This window comes from Corvus moneduloides, chromosome 1 (genome assembly GCF_009650955.1).
Source record: "Corvus moneduloides isolate bCorMon1 chromosome 1, bCorMon1.pri, whole genome shotgun sequence".
In the NCBI taxonomy this organism is placed as follows: Eukaryota; Metazoa; Chordata; class Aves; order Passeriformes; family Corvidae; genus Corvus; species Corvus moneduloides.
Genome location: NC_045476.1, coordinates 153,672,986 through 153,696,503, shown reverse-complemented (window position 1 = coordinate 153,696,503; position 23,518 = coordinate 153,672,986). Strand labels below are relative to the sequence as shown.

At 41.4% G+C, this 23,518-nt stretch overlaps 1 long non-coding RNA gene across 1 annotated transcript in view; it reads left to right on the top strand.

Moving 5' to 3' along the window:
- The window catches only part of LOC116450461, a 31,320-nt gene extending 8,223 nt beyond the window's left edge, over positions 1 to 23,097 (top strand). Inside the window, exon 3 of the long non-coding RNA XR_004242805.1 lies at positions 22,505 to 23,097. This is a non-coding gene — a long non-coding RNA (uncharacterized LOC116450461). The remainder of the gene's footprint in view (positions 1 to 22,504) is intronic.
- Positions 23,098 to 23,518: the final 421 nt, after the last annotated feature.

The following is a 23,518-nucleotide window of genomic DNA, read 5'->3' as shown; positions in this document are numbered from 1 at the left end:
CTGCTCACATATGATATTAGGAAGGGAGTGCATAATGCAGAGTAGTGATTGCTACCACGTGTAAGATTATTCAGGTCTTCCACGTATGGCTTCTAATCTACATGGCACTTAAAAAAAGAGGGATTCAAGTATCCTATAAAACAGGTCCTATGTTTTACATTTGACCTCTTCCTGAACATCAACCTTATTAAAAACAAATAAAAAAAAGTCTTGAATGGAAGCTGTAGTTTGATCTGGAGCTTATGGAGGCTGACAGCAACCCTGCTATTGCTTTGAGCAGGTCAGGAGCTGGCCTCTGCTTCATTCAAGAAGAAACCCATACCATATATGCCTTATGATGATCACTCCACAACTGGTTTTTATTTCATTTTATTCTAATAACCTTACAAAAATACATTTTTCACCAAATTGAAAGTTTGTCTTCCCTGAAGTCCTGGAGAGGATTAGATAGCATTACATCAGACATTTCAAACATTAAATTGTGAACTTGGACGAAGCACTTCAAAGCATGGTTATGTGAAGCCTCAAGTACCCAGGCAGAACAGCAAAGGTGAAACAACTGTAATCTCTGCAGCAGAAAGCAGTGACTCAGTGAGTGTAAGCTGTGAATCCCATTATTTTACTCTAAAATACGTATTATTGTGAGGTTTGAAATGCATGTTTGATATGCTGTGCTAATTGCTGTAAGAATGTATAATACAGGGCCTGGACTCCAAGACAAAATTTAATCAAGATAAAAGCAGGTTATGAGCAGAGGTGGAAAGACTTTTGTGCACCACTTTTTACAATTTTTAATAGAAGTGGAGCAACTGGAATTGGAGAAGGTACAATTTTTTTTTAGCTAAAATGGTTAAATTAAAAAAAAAACCACAAAAAACCCCCCAATTAATATAGAAACAAATGAACATATGAAGAGAAACCTTTTTCTTGTAGAGTTTGCTCATCTGAATTTACATTAATAAATTAAATTGGAATTACTCTTCTATCTGTGTAAAGCCAGGGATAAGGGCTTACACTGCCTTAATTATTCTGGTATAAGCTGGCTAAGGACTTCTGCTTATTCACACAAAACAGGTGCCACTTCTCCAGCAATGGAGATGTCTCTTTGTTCCCCAAACAAGGCTTTAGTGAGCTAGTAGCAGCGACCACATCTCACTGCTTGCCAAGTCATTAGCAGGAGGCAGAAATATATGCACTCAAGGAAAAGCTTGCTTTGGAGGTAGTTTGAAGTGAGAGGCAGTTTATCAGGTTTTGACAAAGATTGTTTCAGAAAAATGTCTTTTTGGGAAAAAACTATTTTGTGGGATTTTTTTGTTATTTTTTAAAAATTATTTTTGCTTGAGGGTTTTTTGTGGATTTTTTTTGTTGTGGGGTTTAGGGATTTTTTGGGGGTTGTTTGTTTGTCATTGGTTTTGTTTGCTTTTGTACATTAAACGCAAATATTTAATATTTAACTTAATGTGGGGGTTGATTTCTGCCAGCTTCCTCGGTGCTCTCTGCTCTTCCTGGGCTGAGTTTCATAGAATCCTACCACAGTTTGGAAGGGCAACATCTTTCTGAAGAACAGGAGCTACTCAGTGATCAAGGAGCCCCCTTTTCATCAAGCAGCAAAAGCACAACCAAGTAATACTTCAAAAGCTGATAGGAATTGGACATTTTGGCATTAAGCTGAAAAGAATCAATGAAAGATTCGGCCTTGGACTGAGGGCTGTTTCCAGTCACAGAAAGTCCAGATAGAGTCTTTCCTAGATGTTCTGCATCCATGGAAAATAGTTATAACAATTGCTCCTTAAAATACTTTTCTTTATATGTCTGGAAGCACATGTACAGTATTTTACGTTTTTCTCATTGCTATATGCTTAATAACAATCCTGGCTTATGTTTTTTGCTAAACTTGGAGCAGAAATGCTAGACTGTTTGCCCACAGCCATACCAGAATGTCTGAAAATGACATTTGGATTCTCTCCAAGTAATTGGGATGAATATACTGCTTTGCTACCAAAAAAAAAAAAAAAAAAAATCTTCCTTTACTATCAAGTTCCCATACTTACCTCTCCTACCCTGTGCTGCATAGCTGCGTTTCTACAGCCTTGTGACCCTCGTCTCATAAGCACCTCTGAAAAGGTGCCACAGGCAGGATATTGAGGGCTGTGAGGAATTAAAGCACTTGCCAGAGATGGGAGTTGACTGTTTTGCTAGTGGTGGGAGGCATGAAACCTTCATGTCCAGTCCAGCCACAGGCAGCAGCTTTGTCTCAGCAGCTGCTGGGTTGGTGTTGCAGCCACTGTGAATAAGTGGTCAGACCACATGCTTAATTGAGTTCAGATGTATGAAGAGCAGATAATCTGACATGAACTGACACCCTCACACTTCTCATACCTTATAGCTCCTACTTGCCTTCCATCACAGGACATCCACCATGATCCCAGTCTCCTCCCATACCCCACTACTTCAGTCTTACATCCCCTCCTCTTACAATACCCTGTTCCTCTTCAAGGCTTCTGTCTCCTGCAAAACCTACCAAATCCAATATTCCCTGAATTTTATGTTGGCCACTTCCACCTCCAGTCTCAAGCCCATATCCCTCTCAGTTGCTTTTTGGCACCTCCTGAGATATCTCACAGGATGCAGCCCAACAGCATCACCTGGATCCATCCAACACCAAAACCCTGGGTGTAAGAGGCAGCAACACTGACAGACCTGCCCCTACAGGGACTCTCACAACAAGTCAGGGCAAGGGTACAAGCTTTAACTAGCTCATGGTGACAGCTAGCTATATTTCATGCTGGATGAAGCCTAGTGCTTAAGTGCAAAGCAGGTTTATTGTGTCAGTGCTGCCTCCTTGGGCTTGGGCAATTAAATATTATGTATCTCACACCTCTGTTTGTGAAACGAGGAACTTACTCAGCATGAAGATGGAGCAATCAGAAGGGCTATGGAAATGCTAAGTTATTGTTATAACCACTGAGTAGGTGGACCAGAGTTATGTGCTTAAGGATGTATATTCACTGATTTATAACTAACAAACAGGCAGCATTTTAATTTTCAATTAAATATACATCTGTCCCTTATCTGGCTCCTTTCTCAATTAACCTTACTCCTAGCTGTATTGTAAATGCCTTTGAAACAGAAGATGAAGGACACAGGTGCTTTCTGGGATGGGAGGATGAATAAAAGAGATCATGTGAATTATCTCAGCTGAAACAATAAAATGTAAGTGACCAGGGAATGTCCTGTGTGTCTGGTTTTGGACCATAAAGTCTGCCTGGAAATGGTGCCATTTATCTGCACTAGTCCCTTAAGCAGGCTTAGGAGTCTTTTTGCAGGCCTGAAACTGCGTCTATCTATCACTGCTACTGTAATCTTGAAAGCAGAAGGCTTAATGGCAAAAGCATCTTAAAGCTACAAACATGGTTGGAAGTAAAACACCACACTTGTAAGAAGGGGGAATTCCCAATCAGTCACTGTGCTTGTTGCTGCAAAAACATTTCAGTTGTGTTTCCACATTAAATATTCAACAGTCTGTGCAGCAGCTCTTTGGCTCACGGTAAGGTCACTTGTTGCTGTCTGCATCTCCCATACATGTAGGTCTGGGCCAGAAGCCCAACTTATAATTGCTTTAGTACCAAGAGCTCAGCAAAAGCACTGCAGGAAAGGCCTCTGTCACAGTCAGCTGTGATTCTCAATGACACCTTTAAATTCACTTGTGAATAACTGATTAGATGGATTAACTCCGGCTTTTTGCTTCTTATACCCGAAGGCAAATTTATTCCTTTGTAGGCAATAAAATCTTCTACAGTAAATAAACAAAGCCACAGATGGTGGTTTACATGTTCAATTAATATTTTGTTCTTAATTATTTGTTACACACTCTCAGAACCGGTTCTCATGATAATAGAGAAAGACCATGGATCAAGAACCTTATGTTTGCTGTGGGACCAGTGTTTACCAAGGAGAGTATAATAAGTCCAAAAAATAGTCACAAAAGAATCACAATATGCATGAGATAGATTTATAAAAGCTAAAGAGATGAAATTGAGAGGGGTGCTAAGAAAATGTAGCCAGTCAAAAATCAATTAAAATCTGGTGGGAAATGGACATAGATGTTATAAAGCAATATGAAGCAAGCAAAACAGAAATTATAATTAACACACTTGTGGATACACTCCTAAACAAAGCTAAAGCTATTGTAGACAAATTTATGCTTGGTAGGATTAAGGACAATAAGTATGTTAAATGTGTTGGTAATAAAACAAATCCCTAAGACAACGTAAGCCTATTACTACACAAAGATGGTAACTTTATCAATACTGCTGCAGAAAAACTATGTTCAGTAATTATCTGTGCTATACTTAGAAAGCACAAGGTGAGGAAAAAGATGACAGATTTTCCAGGCCATTAGTAGCTGAAACATTAGGCAGCATTTTCTAGAGATAAATATTTTAAAGCAGAAGCTCAAATAAGAAGCACCCCAGGGTACCATGAGAACTGACTAAAGTGGTCTTTGCTGTGCAAATGTTCATCTTTAAGACGTTTTGGAATAACAGAGAAATACCAGGGAGGACAGCTAATATTGTGTCTGCATGGAAAAAAGGGAGCGGTGTGACAAGAATAGGCTGGTGAGCCTGACATCAACACCAGGAAAAATATTTATTGCTTTCTCTCCTCCTTTTTCACTCCTGACCTTATTTCTTTTTGAACACCAGCCCAGTGACCTCGAAGCAACCTTCTCATTGCTTAGTTTTTCTATGCATTAGGAGTTGACTGATTCCCACTGAGATCTCAGCAAGCCTGACTGGAATTCCAGTACCCTCCCTGCTAAATACAACCACACATGGTCCCCAAAAGGGCTTGGGGTAGCAGCTGGCCTGCTATGTGACAGCAGCATGCAGGAGCCGGGAATCAGCCAAGGAGTAAGAGTACCAGCTGATGGATTTAAATAGGGACTCAGCTCCAAGGGACCAGAGATGACCAGAGGCGCATTTCCGAGGAGGGGCGGTTCTGAGTGATACGGGCTGCAGGGGCTCTTCCCTGGTTTCTCTCCTGAGAACTAAAGTGGGAACACCAGGCCCATGGAAAGATGGTGGGTTCACTTGTGCATTTTTCTTTCTGGCTCATTTGTAGGATAGAAGTCTGGTCCATGCTTTTCTGGTGTTAACAGTCTTTAGCAAGCAACAAGAACTGTCAATAGCCCCTAAACCTTGTGTTTCCTGCTATTATTCTATCCCAATTTTTTCTGGTTTTCCTGCTTAGTTTTTTTTCTTTAAATATATATTTTTTCAGATATTCCTGGTACTTACCTTAGCCAGACACTTTGCCAAAAACACCACTTGCAATGTGCAGCCTTATAGGAATAATAGGAACAGGACAGGATTTGCACAGGTGATGGAGGGCATACTACAGAGTGTCTGAAACCTGCTGTGGGTGTTAAGTATATTGTGTTTCTAACACCGCAGAAAGACTTGTGGAGAGATTCACTTTTTGACCTCTGCTTCCACATATCCCAGGTATTTGGGCTTAGGTACTGTTTGTTGCACAGGCCAGCCTGAGACATGTGCTTGATGGTACAAATGTTTTCAGTGTGCCGTTACTAGTTTTCACCCAAAAATAAGGGAGACCTGCACGGATATTTAGGGGGCTGAGAACAAAAACAAAAGGTAGTACAACATCTGGAATTCACAATTTCTCTTTCTTTACTAATTTTCTACAAGCCATTTTGCAATAAACAAGAAAATTGAGGGGCAAAAAAGCAGGAGAACACTGTTCCAAGACAAGTTAACTGGAGGAGCAAGTTGAACCAGAGACTATGCTCAACAAAGAGAATTTCAGCAAAAAGAAGAAGGTATAAAAATTGGAGACAAGAAAGGATAGCACCACATTTTATTCAACACCATTTTGTTTTTCTAGGAACAAAATTAGGACTTCTAATTATTCTTATACTCAAAAAAGTTAGATATTCTGCAGTTGATAAAGCTGAGTATGACAACTACAGCCACTGATTCCCTAGGTCTGAGATGGGTGTAGGACATTTTTGAAGCTTTTATTGCTATTATTTTAATGATCCTGGATATAGTCTCCAGAGGACTAACAGGATGTTATTTTTCATGAAAGGGGCCAAGGAGAGAAAACAATAACTTCATTTTCTTCAGAAAATTAAGGGAAACTCCCTGCCCTGACTACAGCTGTATAAGGGTTAAGAGAGGAGAAAAGGCAGGTAGTATCAGCCAGTGTCATTGCACATGTGTCCCACCATAGACCAAAAGATGCAAAAGGACAGAGAAAAGGACCTTCTGCCACTTCCTCCAGTGAACTATCATGGGTCCATGTGCATCATCTAGTTGGGAGAATGTGGATGCCTGAGAGAGAGTTCTGGCCAGTCTTTTCAAGGCAAAGGGATCCTGACTTGCTTACCAATATAAAAGATGGAAACCAGCTCAGTATTATATATATATTTCACCCTTACATGGCAAAAGTTATCAAGGCGTCTCTTGTTGTTTTTCATGGAGGATCAGTGATGATGCTGTGAAACTGAAACCAGCATCACTTAAGTAATTTGTCCAAGTAACATTCATTAGAGAGGTAATGTCGTCATGCTTTCACCCGTAAGTAGCTGCTCAGCAGTGGAGAGGCATTTACAAAAACTTTATGAAATAGCACATTTGCTGGTTTACTGCCTGAGAGCATGTTAGCTGGACAGGCTTTCTTGTCTAAATAAAATCGATTGATGTTAGCTAGACAGGCTTTCTCAGTGGATGCAATTCTTGTTAGCTAGACAAATCCCTAGTTTAATAATAGGAGTTGCAGTTGCTGAATATTGTTTGTGGCAGGCTTGTCAACAAATGTCTGGTTTAATTTATGAAAGAGAATTGTGTCAACAATGGGAATTTATTGTTTTCTACACTTCATGCCTTCTGGAGTCCTTGGTATACAACACATTGTTACAGGAAAGGACTTGTGCAAAATTCAAAGCTCTGAATGAATCTGGGGTCACACATTTACAGCCATAAGCATTAAATGCCTTGAGCTGTAACAGCCCTGGAGATGTTCAAAGTCAGGCTGGATGGGGCTCTGAACAACCTGGTCTAGTAGAAGGTGTCCCTGACCATGGCAGGGGGTTTGGAACTAGATGATCTTTAAGGTCCCTTCCTACCCAAAGCATTCTATGTTTCTATGAATTCAAACAGGCTCCTTGCAAGGCATTAGGTAGTGCTCTTCCTTGCTCACCATTTTTTTTGAGATATAATGTATGTATTCAAACACAAAATTTTTTCTTTGAGCTTTCCAGGGTCTCCATAAAATAGTTGAAATATGCAGCATTCCACTAAGAAAATATTATTAGAAAACACTACTTTTTTCCCTACGTTGTCTTGCTGAATTAATGAATAATTTCAGGAACCCTAAAACTGCATCTCTCAGGGAAATTGCTGATGGCTGAGGGTGTTTTAGCAAACTCTTCACAGACTGAGTCTTTCAGCTCACTCTTCAGGCTATGATCACATTTCTTTATTTCTGCTGGAGCTCTCTGGGGTTTTGTCCTCTGGTTGCCCAGATGTGGCAATGGAACCACTGCATAAAGCAGAAAATAAAGAGCGAGAATAAAAGTGTATTTCCTGATCTTTTCCTGATTGGCAGAAATCTGTCCTGGTCCTGAAAAGATGGAAATGTTCTGGAGTTTTGTAGTCTAGATAAATAATCTGTGTCCAACTCTAGCTCTGTCTCAAAGGAAAAATCTATCTCTAACTTAAATTTTCATGAGGAAACATCTCTAAATGTGACACATACTGTTTTCTTATGAGATAGCCTTTATAGAAATGTTCCTGGTGGGCTACGCAACTCTGCAAAAATCATTACTAATTTCAAAATGTAGGTCACTAATGTGACAGAATCTTCTACTGAATAGATGTTTCTCTGCAGAATTTCAGTACCTCTATTTCGGCTATGAAAAAGTAACTTCTTTTAAAATTTAGATATAATGATAGGTATTACAGGAGAGGACCAATTATGGTAGTTCTGATAAATAATAAAGTATTATACCTTATGTATATATTGATTGGCTTTCCTCTGTCATGGTACATACAGATCATGTCTAAAATGACTTGTAAGACCCCTAACAAAGCGATGGCTGAATCTTTTAAATCCTCTAATATATTTAATTTCACATCCACCTTGACAGGCAGGGAAATATTATAGTGCTCAAGACCTGTGTTCCTCCTCCTATCTGTAAATACCTCGCTGAAACACCTACGTAAATTCAGCCATTTTAGGGTCCTCACCTGGCCGTGAAACACAAGTGCTGTTGCAGTCTAAGTCACCCTGAGTGAGTTCTTAATTTCCCAGTTGTGCCACCTCACCAGGAACTGAAGGATGGTGAAGGTCATCATTTAAGGACAGGAACTAACAATTTACATTAGGTGCAATGAATTTGGGCCTGACCTCATGAGCATGGAGAGGTTGAAAAGAAAGTCTCTCCCATGTTGTGATTGCAAAGTAACTGTGGTGCAGACATGCACTGACTTGCACAGTCAGTCAGCCTACTTCCCACCCACAGGCTTACCACCTTGTCAAAAAATCCCTCTGAGGTCTGAGACTGACAGAGACAGCCCTGAAAGCAGAACTAGCTTCTATCAATCCATCATCATCCAAGTCAGAGTTGCTTGCTCCTCTGGAAGGGGTTAGTATTTGTGTTTTGCGTCTCCATGCTACAACTGGTAGCAAATGCTGACTAGAACTGGTCTGTAGCACCAGGAAAGTGCCATGGGCAGAGTCCAACAGGATGAAGTTTAGTAAGTCTAAATGCTGAGTTCTGTTGATATAAAAATGCTGCTAGCAAGGATTTTCTTGCTATTTTCTAAGTCCATGAGAGACTTTTCTCTCTCACAGAAGAGGTAGCAGGGAATGTAAACAACCAAGCCACTTGCAACATTGAAAAGTCTTGTTTACGGTACAGTAGAAAAATATTTTGACAATGGATGTTTTAGGATTTTAGCCAATCACCCCCAAGGGGTGGCTGATCCTTATCCAATTAGACTATGAAGAAAAAAGTCTATAAAAGAGTTTGTAAAATAATTAAATAGATCAATCTTGCTGCACAATTCCTGCCTGTTGGATCTTCTCTCCTCCTCCCCATGGCTGTGGGACACGGTGATATACCCTAGGGCCCAGGCCTGCAGTAATAGAGTTCTGCATTTTGGCCGCAAAAATCCCCAACAATGTTACAAGCTGGGGACAGTGTGGCTGGACAGTGTCCAGGCAGAAAGGGACCTGGGGATGCTGGTTGACAGCCAACTGAATATGAGCCAGCAGTGTGCCTTGGTGGCCAAGAAGGCCAACGGAATCCTGGCCTGTATTAGGAATTGTGTGGCCAGCAGGAGCAGGGAGGTCATTCTTTCCCTGTACTCAGCACTGGTAAGGCCACATCTTGAGTACTGTGTCCAGTTCTGGGCCCCTCAGTTTAGGAAGGACGTTGAGATGCTTGAGTGTGTCCAGAGGAAAGCAACAAGGTTGGTGAGGGGCTTGGGACACAAGCCCTATGAGGAACGATTGAGGGAGCTGGAGTTGTTTAGGCTGGAGAAAAGGAGACTCAGAGGTGACCTTATTGCTCTCTACAACTTCCTGAAAGGAGATTGCTGACAGGTGGGGGTTTGTCTCTTCATCAGGCAGCAACTGACAGAACGAGAGGACACTGTCTCAAGCTACATCAAGGAAGGTATAGGTTGGATATTAGGAAAAAGTTTTTCATGGAAAGAAGAATAAAGTACTGGAATGGTCTACCCAGGGAGGTGGTAGAGTCACCATCTCTGGATGTGTTTAAAAAAAGATTGGACATGGCTCTTAGTGCCATAGTCTAGTTGAGGTGTTAGGACATGGGTTGGACTTGAAGATCTTGGAGGTCTCTTCCAACCTCGTTAATCTGTGGTTCTGTGAATCTGTGAAGGGAACAGCTCTCAGTGAAACAATGGGTTTTTCATGACAGCCTGTGACAGGAAAAATCCAAGACTGTTAATCAAGAAACATTTCTTGAGAAAATTTATTTTATTTTAAAATGTGTTTGGGAGTGTTGCAGGGAGTTCTGGTTATTTTCAAGGATTTTCTGATACAGTAGAAATATACAGAAAGGGAGATGGGGAAAAAGATAAGTCACATAAAAAGGGATTGATAGACAGAGTAGTAAGTGGTGATGTGATAATATTCTTATATATGGCACCATCATTTCTCACAGCAAGACTGTCTGACCAGATGCGGGTGGAAACAGGAGGAAGGAGGCAGAGAACATGTGGTGGGTGAGGGAATCCAGGTCTTTGAGGATGGTCTGTTAAGTGCTGGTACATGTATTTCTGTGGGAGTGGGAGGAGCTCCTATTGTATTTCAAGCTGAGAAAAGAAACCTTATACCAAATTATCACTTGCAGTAAGTGCAAGGTCAGCCACTTCTGAGAAGGCAGTAAAACATTCCCAGGGAAAGTTTCTTTGCAGTCCTGGTTGATTTTAAGAGCTTCCTGAAATTTTGAAAATTATTAATAGCGTCAGGCATAAATAGGTGCCTGGGAAGAAAAAGAGATTTCCAAGGAATACATATGTAAAAATGATCCGACCTCCTTTTTGCGGTTTTGCTCAACAACGAGAAGACACCATTGCTACAGGGAGGAGCTGAAAGGAGGGTTTCCCCTGCACAGACATCTGTTTCAGGCTGAATGTACATGCCCATGTTGTTTTCTCTGCTGGCAGTAAACCACTCTGCTCAAATGATCATATTCCTGTATTAAGGGACTTGAATGAATAGGAAGAAAAAACCTCTTCATGAAGCTTTGAAATGGCAAGAGGGATCAAATGAATATTTTCCTTGGCATCAGCTAGTCCCCCTTTGTTCAGAACAGGAACTTTGAAAGTCCAGTGCCTGGAGCATCACAGAGACCAGCACTTAGAGATCACCAAGATGAGAGGGAATACTGCCTCTTTGGATTTCCAGGCACTTCTTAAAAGAAATAAGGAACATACACAACTGGCACTGCCACCAGCTTTTTGTATTTAAAATTGTGCCCCATTCAAAGGCTTGAGACAGATATCCCCCTCACCTGATGGGGACAGTTTGCACAAATCCACTCTTTGAAGCTAAGAATCATTTTGAACAAAATTCTTGTTAGGAAGCACATAACAACACCACATCTGAGTCCTTTGCAGAGTGAGAGCTGAAATCTTTGGATCTCTTCCTCTGCCCACCAAACCCCATGTGAAAAGTGGGATGAGGTTCCCACAAGCAACTCCAATTTCAATCCTTTTCAGACTTTATTTCTTCAATTCTGTGGCCTCCTGTGGTAGCAAACTATGCAGGCTGGCTACCAGCTGTGTGAAGGCCTGACTTTCATACATTTTAAATTTACCTGCTGGCAGCTACCTTCATAATCAAGTGCCAGAAGAATGGAAAAAATAATGTAATGCATCTCAGTTGTTACCCAGCGTTGCTATGGGGACAGGATGGGTCTGGAAAAGAGTATCAGAGAAGGGTCGTGCCAAAAAACAGTATCATGTCTCTCAGAAAGGCTCTCCAGAAGAGGGTTTAAATCTCAGTCTGGGAATCTCCCAATGTGGAAAGTGGAGCAGGAAAGGAACAGATCGATCTGCAAGGATCCGGAAAGAAATGGTTTGACTGTCCCCTGCCTGAGCCATTCAGGATGTAGAGGAAGAGAGGAAGGACTGAAAAAGAAAAGAGACAGTTAGACATGGGTAGCTGTGCAAAAAGGAGCCTGTTGCCTGAGAACGCTTCACCAGCTTCACTAGCTCATGCTTCTGAGGAGTTTAGTATTAAGCACTTTGGGTTTCATTCAAAGCCTGCTAAGTCAATGGGAATCACTCTAGTTTTCTCTGAGTTTTGGACTGAGTCCTTTCAAAACAAGTGGTGAATAGAAACATAGGCTTTCTTCTTCCCTGTGGCCAGGATTTTCAGCATACCTCAACTTTTAGGATCATGACTAAGTTTTCCAAAACAATTTCCCAGGGAATGGACAAATGATCACAAGTGACTGGAATACCCGGGCTCTCTTCAGGTGGTTCACTGGCCAAGACAGAGAGACTCCCTGCAGCCTCACACTTTGCCTGGTGATCACGAGACAAGAGCAGACAGGCTGGCAGCCAGCACTGTGGTTCTCCAGCGCAACCAGGAGCAAGCAAAGCCTTACAGGAGCTGAGCTTTGCTCCTTTACATCTGCCTGCCAATACACTTCAAATGCGTTTAGGAAGTTCAATAAATTTCTGAGAATCTGGACTTACCCAGCATGTTTTGGTTGTAATTATGGCCAGATTCTCCCAGTAAGAGCTCCAGGTAGTTGAATTCCTTCAAAGGTCTTGCCCTGGTTGTGAGTACTCAGAATTTTGCCAGCTCTGCCCCAGCACCCAGAATACATTCTTTATTTTCTGTGGTAGCAGAAGGATCTACAGTGCAAAAGGGATGAGTTTTTCACCACATGCTGGAGCTGGAGTTCTCTGAGCACATAAGCTGTCCAGAAGTGGTGTTAAGTCTACTGAATGTATACATGTGCAGTTCTCTGTTAAATAAATTGTCTATCTAATTAAATTTGAGATGAGATTTATTACATAGGGCATTAGGAAGAAAAGATCCTGAAAAAAATGAGGTTTTTTGCTTTCACTAAATCCTGGACTGTTGAGGTATTTTTGTGTGTGGTATCTCAAAAACACCTTGTCTAGCTTTTGATTTTAAAATAAGTACATTTAGAGCGGCAGAAAGTGTTGCAAACGTTTATATTTTGCTTGCGTTTTATTTGAGTTCCTCTAATTCTGAAGCAGGAAATAATTTTTTGTCCTTAAGAGGAACAGGTCTTTTTATGGCATTTGTGTTTTCTAAGAGGCAATTCTCTATTACTTATTATCAGTTATATTTTCCAGCTCACAAAGCGTAGATAGTTCATTTCCCTTTTCTAAAGGACCTCCATAGGTGTTTTAACATCTGCAGGAAAATAGGCACAATCTTTTCTGCATCATGGGGAGGTCCTAATGGGACTAAGGTAAAATAAAAGGGTGTGAAATCTGCTTGGAGCCTCTTATATAAAACATTTTTGCACTAAAATTTTACAAATTGTCAATTTAAAACCTCTTGGGGAGGAGGCTATTAAGTTTCTTTAATTACTTGCATTTTTTATTTATTAAAAATCCAATCTGGTTTTTTTTTCCACGATCAAATTTTAAGCCCAGTTTCCAGCTTCAAATTATTTTTGCAAAACTTATAGTGGAAGTTAATTAGAAAAAAGAACAGTCAGATAAAAACAGTGTATCCCAAAGGCAGTTAAACAAAGCACAAGGATTGTCACAAACTTCCATTTTGCTTGTCCCTTTGTAACAAAGAAATAGTCAGAATGTCTTTGCATTATGACACAGGATGAGAAAAAGTGTGAAAAATCTCACAAACTTTTCTGAGACAGAGGAATTGTCTCCACCTGACCATATCTTCCACCTGAGACTTGCAAATTGCATTCCTTCCTCTGACTTCCACATTCCGTTGGCACAGGCTGTGCTTCTCGCCCTGATTCTGCAACACATAGCCCAGAAACGCCACCCATGTGAGGAGATGCCCTCAGCTTGGTGACAGCTGCAGGAGCACAGCTTACCAGCTGCTTTACAGAGGAATAAGGCTGTCAGGCTGCAGCTGCAGCTCTAACCAGCACCAGCAACTAAACCTCCAAAAAGTGGTTCTTTCCCACACACTGGCCAGCCCAAGTGGTTCACCTTAACTGCCTCAGGGACGCAGCCTCCTGGAGAGGCCTTGGCTTGTTCACTGCATCTGGCTCGTTACTGCTGTATATTCTGCATTTATGGTGTTGTGGCTCAAATTCAGAGTTATTGGTGGGGGTCTGCAGCTCATGTTAATAACATTTGTACCCGGTTTTCAAGTGTCTCACCGTCTCTGAGGCTGCTACTGCTGCTCTCCAGCTGTCTGAGGGACAGGTCTGTGCAGACTACCCAGAGCGGGACACAGAATCATAGAAAGTCAAGGCTGGAAGAGATCTTCAAGACCACCCAATCCAACTGTCCACCCAGCACTGCCACTGTAACCTCTAAACCACTAAACCAAATCACCCAGCTCCAGATGCCTCTTAAACATCTCCACAGTGTAATTCCACACCTCCTTGGGCAACCTGCTCCAGTGCCTGGCCACCCTGAAAATAGCTTTTCTAAAATCTAATCTGCCTCTGCCCTATCTCAGTTTAAAGCCATATCCTCTTGTCTTCTCACTTCAGGCACAGCAGAAGAGACTGGCCCCCACCTCACTACACTCTCCTTTCAGGCAGTTGTGGAGACTGATGGGGTCCCCCCTGAGCCTTCTCCTCTCTAGACGGAACAAGGGTAGCTCCTTCAGCTGTTCCTCATAAGATAAGCTTTCTAGTCCTTTTGTGAGACTTGTTGCCCTTCACTGGACTTGCTCCAACACCTCAAAGTCCTTTTTGAAGTGAGGGGCCCAGAACTGAACACAGCACTCCAGGTGCAGCCTCACCAGTACCAAGTAAAGGGAGACAATGACTGCCCTGCTCCTGCTGGCCACACTATTCTTGATACAGGCCAAGATGCCATTGGCCTTCTTGTCCACCCAGGTACACTCTGGCTCATGTCCAGCTACTGTCAACCAGCACCTCCCAGGTCACTTCTGCTAAACAGCTCTTGAACCAGTCCTCCCCAGGACTGTAGAGCTGCATAGGTTTGTTGTAAATCAAGTGCAGGACCTGGCACTTGGCCTTATTAAACCGTGATCAAGGCTGTGCATCTGCAAGAAGATGATGTTCCCCACTGCTGCTATTTAACCCCAGCCAGCAACTATGTACCACACAGCACTCACTCACTCACTCCCCTCTGCCTCACCCTGCTGGGATGAGGAAATCAGAAAAAAAGGTGAAACCCATGAGCTAAGAACAGTGTAAGAATTGAAATATAAGAGTAATAATGATAATGATAATATTAATAATAATACTGTAAAGAAAAGGAGAAAGAAACAAGTGATGCACAGTACAAGTGTTCACCACTGTCCTCCACCAGTGATCAGCCCCTCTTGGCCTCAGTTCATATATCAGGCACTATGTTCCATGGAATATCCTTTTGGCCAGTTCAGGTCAGCAGTCCCAGCCGTGCTCCCTCCCATCTTCTTGTGCACTTCCTCAAAGGCAGAGCATGAGACACTGAAAAGTGCTTGACTCAGGGTAAGTGCTACCTAGCAACAACCAAAACATCAGTGTGTTATCAACATTATCCTCCTGCTGAATCCAAAACACAGCACTGCACCAGTGGCTATGAAAAAACGAATTCTGATCCAGCTGGGACCAGGACACTTACGTGAATGGCTGAGGATTCCACAGGACAATTGGGGTCTGTTTTGATTTCCTCAAATGGGAAATAGAGAGATTTCAGATTCAGACTTCTGAGTTTGCATAGGCAGAAGAGACAGATTCAACCCCCCTTTACCAAGTGTGTGCTAGTGCAGCAGTAGAGGTGTGGATTTCAAGAACTACAGTGAGCATTGGTTAGGACTGCTCACCCAAGGGAGACAGGGACTCTCAACAGGGTGATGATGCAGTCTCACCCCACAGGTACAGCCACAATGGGGTGGGCACAATGGTTGTGTTGCTGGGAAAGGGAACTGCTTATCTTAAATAAAGGGATGCAGAGGATGGCTCAGCCATAGCTTTCCTGTAAGACCCTGTATCCTTCTTTGCAGATATTGAAAACTGAGCTGAACAGGGCCCTGAGGAAGTTGAGTGAGCTGGCCATGCTCTTAGCACAGTCAGTCAGTCAGTCAGAGGATGGAGCCCCTAAGATGTCTTTCAATGTAAATTTTTGTCTGATTGTGTACATGTCCTGCAACACCAGAAACACAGGTGAAAGAAATAGTGAATGGTCAGGAGCACTGAGAGAGAAAAGAATGACCTATGGAAGCCATGCAACCATTCTTAAGCATCATAGGATGGCCTATGTGGCCAGTGATGATTCTGAATACTTACAGACAAGCCCAGACTGACGGGGGTTCACAATGCAGGAGAATATTTTTAGTTTAGAAAAAATGAAAAAAAGCCATTGAAGCTTGAGCTAATCTCCTGGAAACTGAATTTGCTTCCTTGATTTCACTGGTTTTCTGGAAGATTTTAAAGCTCCCATCAAACTATCAACCTGAGGGATGAATTTATGTATTACAGGACCTAAAGAAACTGTAATGATCAAATTTGATTCCTTTCTAACATATACCATAAGACTACCCTTCAATCACTCCTGTAGTGACAAAAGTGTATCTTCTGGAAAAAGCTCTGGGATTTAATGGAAGGAACACAAAATGTTCCTTGGAGCAGAGTTAACTGGGACAACTGAAGTCCCTGCCAAAGGTACTGATCATTAGAGCAGTGCCTGAGAGCAGTTAAGCTACATGGGATGAAAGGATTTCTGTTGGACCAACCATGACTCTGGGGGCAAGAGACAAGGCCAGAAAAAGGCCAGAGATGCAAAATACCGAATTTGGAAAAAATCAGGCAAAAAGCTTCTGGCACATTTGGATTTCTCAGCAAGAAAACCACTTCCTGCTTACTTTTATTTTTTATTTATTTTGTGGAGCAAGGAGACCTGGCTCGCACTTCTGGCAAATAAATCAGATTGCACAAAGGCTCTGCATGACTCTATCAGCTTGTCCTCCCAAAAGAAACATGACACAGAAAAACCCTGAATAGCTGCTAAGCATTCAAGCCAAAGGAGCATGGGATTTCCTGCAGCAGAATTTTATGGTTTCTTTGCAGCATTCAGAGAATACTTGGTGTGGGCTCTTCTGCCAGAGGGGCTCATGTGACATATAACTGCTCCTCAGAGCACATAGAAATCATAGAGAGCACAATTAACTTTCTGCCTGTGGGTAACAGTGAAGAACACAAGGAACTACCCACATGTGCCCCTGCCAGTGAATTGATGCTGCTGGTAAGTGGCACTCTCATTGTGCAACAGGGATGAGAAAGCTTCCCAGGAGCTCGCAAAGAAATCCTTAATGCTTGATTTCTTATTAACATATCCAGAAAATATGGGGATGAGCTTCAGATGCCTTGTGACAAATGTCCCATGTGGTGGTCCCCTGACTGTGCTGGGAAGAGACAGGGACAAATGAGCAATTGGGCCCAGGGTGAACAGGGGTATTAATTAAGGAGACTGTGCCAGCCCTGTGAGGCCTGTAGATCCCTCTCTGGCAAGTGGTTCAGAGTTTAAAAAATTCATATATTGCCTTTAGGTTATGTCAATAATGTAAAGTGTGTAACATCATATTCTCCATAAAATGCATCTAGCAGAAAGACAAGAGAGCAGCTGGAGCAGGAGATGCCTGGAGTACATCACTAGAGTTTCCCCAGCTACTTACAGAAAGCATCTCTCTTGAGAAAGAAGGTATCATTTATTCCTAATTACAGTAGTATATCTATTAGCACTTAAGTTTCCTACATTTTTTTTTATCCATTCATATCCTTACTGCTTTTTTACATTGCATTGATGTCTGACAAGGACAGACAGGCATTAGAGAGACAACATCCTTACTGTCCAGCAGGCCCTGTAAATTTGATGGATGGACATCAACATCATTGGCTTTGGTTCCAAGCCAAATTCAACTGCATCACATAGATGGTCCAGATTGGTTAAGCATAGTTAAAATTCAGATGCTTGTCATACATCTACAGGTCATGGCTGAGAGTGAGATCTATAATAAAACCCAGGACATCCATGTCACTAAAGTACTGAACCAAGTTCCCTACTGATTTCAATGGGACTGAGGTACCTAAATATTTCTGCTTGTAAGCCTTCCTCGCTTTGTTCATCTCTGTCCCACTATGGATAGTAAAAAAGCTGAGGTAGAGGCTATCCATCACTGTGTGATCTTTGCATAACTCGCACAGTTGGACTGCAGTGGCTGCTGGGTGGTTCGGCACTCTAATGGTACAAAAATGCAAGTAATTCTCCAGTTGATGGAAGATATGATTGCTAGGCAGATGGGGTGGTTGCTGAACTAAGCCATGGCTGGAGCTGAAACAGAAAATATATCCATTTCATTTTCTAGTCTCCAGTTTCACTGATCACTTCTTTGTCTCCTGAACTGCCTGTAATCACCTATAACTTACTGCATCTTCATGTTTATGGTGCCTCCAAGGAAGAGGACGAATCATTCCAGAATATTTTTACTTCCAAACAGATGTTTGCTTAGACAGTTTTGAATCCATAATGGAGGAATTCAGTTGGCTAAAGATACATACAGTGTCATCCAAGGTGCTTGGGATATCAAGGCAGATATCTGTAAAAGGCAGATGTAACAAAAAATTATGGGAAACTTGCATCTTTATAGGACAACAACTGGTTGGGAAAAAGATATGAATTCACTAAAATGGTACCTGGTGCCTATATTCAGGCCATTGAGCCAGGCTCCAAATGTCATCTTCTGAAGTAAAAATTATTCTGGAAAAAGGTATTTGTCTGGAAACCTTAGACGACTTCCATCTTTATGTTATGGGGTTATCAAGACATACCATAAATTTTGAAGATGAAGGCAAGAGACCTTTCTTAAACTATATCCAAGCTTCAGGTACATCTTCTATGATTCAAACTCACCGAGCAATTTAGTCACAAGTGCTGGAGGCACTGGAGCTGGGCCAAGCAGTGAGGCACTGTGGGGCAGCAGGTAGCCCCAGGCCTCAGCAACAGCAGGGAACTGTGTTGGCTTCCGGTAGGTACAGGCAGTACCCTGCTCCCAGGGCTCCCTGGCACTCTCAGTTGATGAAGGTTGTGTTCAAGACACACATCGGCCAGAAAATTGCACTGGCTATCCTCAGCAGGGCTCCCCGATGGACACATCGCCCTGCAGTTACGTGGGAGCACACATCTGGCTGCAGGAGGAGTGTAAGGGGGAGCCATTTAGGGAGTGTCTTTCTTAACCCAAGAAACTCAAAAATTTTTGCATCTGGAGGAATTTTTGTATCAGTCATCGCTTAGGTGTTGGGGCATTTGATTCAGAAATGAGCCTCCTCCCAGACAGGGGCAGGAGAGAGATGTTCCCTGTGTCATGAGCAGGGTGGGGACTCACAGCTCATCGGTGTTTGTCCTGGTTTTCCTAACACATGTCTGAGTCAAGGAAGCTCTGCTGTCGGAGAAAGTGATGGCTGTCATGGTAAAGTGAAAATTCCTCTGTTTGCATCATTGCAAACAGCCACTTTATTTCCTCATCTCTAGCAAATAAAAGCTGCTATGAAATGCTGGTTTTCCTTTCACCATCTGACAAGTTAGTGAGCCCAATTAAATGCAGCACAAGACAAAGCAGTTATATGCATCTCCCACTGTCTGACTCCCTTTCAGAACTCTTACATCACTTTTAAGTAATTTCCTTTCCCAGATGAGGCAGCTCCACTTACACCAAAGGACTTGATCTAAACCAAACAGCCTTATAATAAGCCAGACAACCTCATTTTTGATATCATTGGCCTTTATCCTCAGAGGGGCTTCTCCAGATAGAAGCTGCAACTTCTTAAGAATGTCAAAAAATATTCATCTTCAAAACCTCAAGTGACAACTTGGGGGTAAGTATCCTGAGCTTTGTGATTGTATTTTAAATGACAGAAATTTTTTTTGGTATAGCAGTGTCCAGGGTGGCAGAAGGAAAGATAAAAGAAAGTATTTCAAAACCAAGTCACAACAAACCCAAGTACCCTCAGCTTGATGATTTAGGCGTTGGATTTCTCCATAAACTGCCAATCTGTGGTATGAAGAAGCAGCATTTGTGGGTTTCCTTAGAGAAGAGCAGAAGTGTTCCACATATTATACTATAACAGTGAGTATTGAACGTGTGACTCAGATATTATTTAGGAAGAAAATTTTCAGCAATTCCAGCCCAGGTAGAAGCACCTCTATAGTTTTATATGTCAAACAGGGTGGCCCAGGTGAGATGGCTTTACTTTGAGCAGAGGAGAGACTTAGCAGAAGCAGATGTAATTCTCCTTACTTTCTTTATGAAGTCTTATGTATTACATGAATCAATAAACCCACAAAGCTAAAAACTGCTATCATGGAAAGCTGTAGCTGTTTCTTAACCTGTTGTTTCCAAAGGAGTTGAAAATAAACCCAAAGGAAAACCTGGATCAGGAATTGTATCTTAGCAAGACATATCTTCCCCTGATTGTGTCCCTAGTACACATTAATCTGTATTAGCAACTCTTACCAGATCCATCACATTGCCTTCTACACCAATTCATGACCACACAGACAGCAATGTGAAAAATCTTGTTCCTTTAAGAAACAGTTATTCCTTGGTTTCTTTCAGGACAATGCCAGAACTCATGGATTTATTCTTTATAAATGAGAAATTCCACCCCTCATTAAACAGATAAGGTTTGTAGAAGATAATTAACCACTTCTTATGGTTTATCCAACCCACAAAATTTGGGTCAGATATTGCTTGCCACCCACATTAATTGCCCAGAACAGACTGACTGGTTTTGGATGAAATAGTGTCTCGCAAGCACTTAATATACCTGGCATGGCATAAAAAGAAACAGAAACCTGAGAAGAAGGGAAAATTAGAATGGTGGGAAGAAAAACAATTTTTTAACAGTGCAGTGGACTTTGTCTGTCTAATGAATCCCCTTTGAAAACCACCCATAGTAATAAATTAGGATGTAATATATTGCAAATGGATCAACAGGGGCACACACATAGTCTTAAGTATCTGCCACAGGTGTTTGATTTTATGTTTGACGGCAGGTCAAGGAGTAACCATGCATGGACAATCGTGCTATAGCTTGCAGGGCTAAAATCTTGTTCTAGATTGGAAGGAAAACTAAGCCTCTTTGTTCATCTGTGGAGCAGAATCAGTTGATATAACTGGCTTTTGATCGAAAACATTATTAAAAAATTCATGTCTGATCTTTTTTCTGCATATAGTATTTAGAAGACTTCTTCTAACCAGAAACATCATTGTAATCCAGTAACTTTAATATAACATTTTACTTTGAGAGAGCAACACATGCTGACAATATTATGTTAAAAATGTGTCTGGATCTGACCAGCTTCTGTGAGGTCCTTCGTGCATAGTCTTGTCTCATTGGCTTAGATATCAGATGGTTTCAAGAAACAAACCTCAGATCATACAGTCTTTAATTATACGAACCCTTTGGGGGTCTTCAGCACCAATTGTGAAGATATACTCAGTATTTTTTTCAGACTTTCAGATCAAGCAGCCAAACACAAAAGTATACACAGGAGAGTATCCTGTTCTTCCAAAGTAGTTTAAAAATCTACAGAGGAATAAAAAAAACCCCACACGTAAGGATGTTAGACACATTTTCATTGAACCTTGTACCATTCGTCTAGATTCCTGCTGCTGTCAGTGCTCCAGTTTTCTACAGCTTCTCAAAGAATTCTGGAATGATTAGCCATTTCCTGAGTTTCAGTCAGGCTTCCTATCCATGTAAACAGTAAACTTCCTATTCATGTCTCAAGTCATTTAGATTTATTGTTCCTCCCCTCCTTGTTTCTGTTTCTCAAAAAAACCCAACCAAAGAAGAAAACCCCAAAGCCAAACTGCAGGAGTTTTGGGAATCTCCCAGTTCTCTCACATATACAGTATAGTAAGGGGTATGTGGTGCACCAGTCACTCCAGTGCACAGTACACTGAAACAGAAAGGCAACCCCTGGAAGCTGAAAAGTTTAAACTGCAGTTTGTAAGTGTATAAGGGTTTACCCTCTAGTCCAAACAACTGCTAATAGTCAGCGTTGGAGCTGAGGTACTTACCCAGCTGGACCTGTGGTCTGACTTTTTCGTTTTTACAGTGCTTATTCCTGAGTTGAGCTTCTCCAGATGCTATTTACTGTGATCTTAGAGTAGAAAGTGTGCAGGACAGTCTTTGCTTAGCACTAGATATGAGTCTTATTTATTTAAATCATTCTCTCCTAGATGGCAGCTGATGCTGCAGGTAGGGTTGCACTGGAGCTGTTGTGGTCTCTACTGTGTCTGGGACAGTATTCTGCAGACAGAATACTGTGGAATGTCAGTGCATTTCTACTGCTGACTCTGATCAAATGTCATATTTTTAATTGAATTTCTACAGCAATGGTCTAGTGACAAATGTGTATGTTCTGCATTATGCCTACTCATGACCTAAAACTGTGAGAGCTACAGCAGAGTCTCTGCTAATAATAAAAAGTACTAAATGTCAGCCAGATGAAACTGAAGAGTGGAAAAAAGAATAGTAGGATTCAGGAGGTTCTCTTTTCACTTCCTTTCATTTTTACTGTGTTTAGAGGACTTTCACAGTTTCTCTGCCTTGAGCAATATTTTTGAACATAGAAATTCACTTCTATGTAGTGAAGTTCACAAGTCTTCCTACTGACTTGAGGAGAAGTAGGATCAGGACCGATGTTTTGGTTTCTCCTCCTTACCAACTTTCCCTGCCTTAGTAGTGTTTGTCTGCTCAGACATGTTTCTATTTTGAGTCTTTTCTTCTCCACAGATCCCCACTACATGCTGAGGATAGGCTTCAACTGCATCCAACGTTTTGCCACGAGAGGCGAGTTGTTCTGCAAGCAAGGAAGAATGTTTTATTGTTCTGGTACTTTGTCTCTTTGGATATGGTTTAGAAATCAAATAATACATTGAAAACATGCTTCAACAGAAATGAAACCCAAGAATCCTCATTTTTTGTTTATTTTATTTTGTTATTGTGAGACTCCTAGCAAAGCTAACACCTCATAGCTTTAATGGAAGTCCTTCAATAAAAATGACAATAAACAAACAGTATCCAGCGTTGGCACTACAGGTCAGAGTTTGTTGTGGTTCTACTGATTCTGTGGAAGACTTTCCCTCTTTTAACTCTTTCTGTCCTTTGAAAAGACAAAACACTCTTCGGTATTTCTAGGCTAAAAGTTAAGACCCATGAAAATCAGAAGCTATCTCAGTAGATACAAGAAATTATGAAGGCAGATTACCTCCAAATATTTTGCCTGCAGTTGCCCATAGCAAATAAAATTGCTTTCAAAAATTATACCCTCAAACTCTGCCTATTTTTTTATGGCATGAACCAGAAAAACAGAATTTGCTCCTCAAGGCTGTAGGTCAGTAGTTCCCAGAAAGTCTGTGGGCTTTATGTAAAAGGGCAAAAGTAAAAAAGATTAAAAAATTCTACAAGTGAAGAACATTGTAAACTGCTGTTAATTTCAAACTTGAGGTTTTAAAGCTATTTAATCCTACAGTAATTATTTTAGGGAAGGTTACCAGCTATTTCTAGTATTTTTCTGGATATTTCTGGAAACAAACAGTCTGGCTACTCTGTCAGCATGGGTTGCATTTGCACAGAGACAAAATCGAGGCAATTATTTTTGTGTGTACAGAGTAATGGAGAGGATTACATTGGCAGCTCACATCACCTCAGAATCCACAGGATCCATCGTCATGAGCTTTATAATTAAAGCCTTGTCTAAATGGAAGGAACTTTCTCTGCAGAACCTTTCTCAGCTCACACAATTTT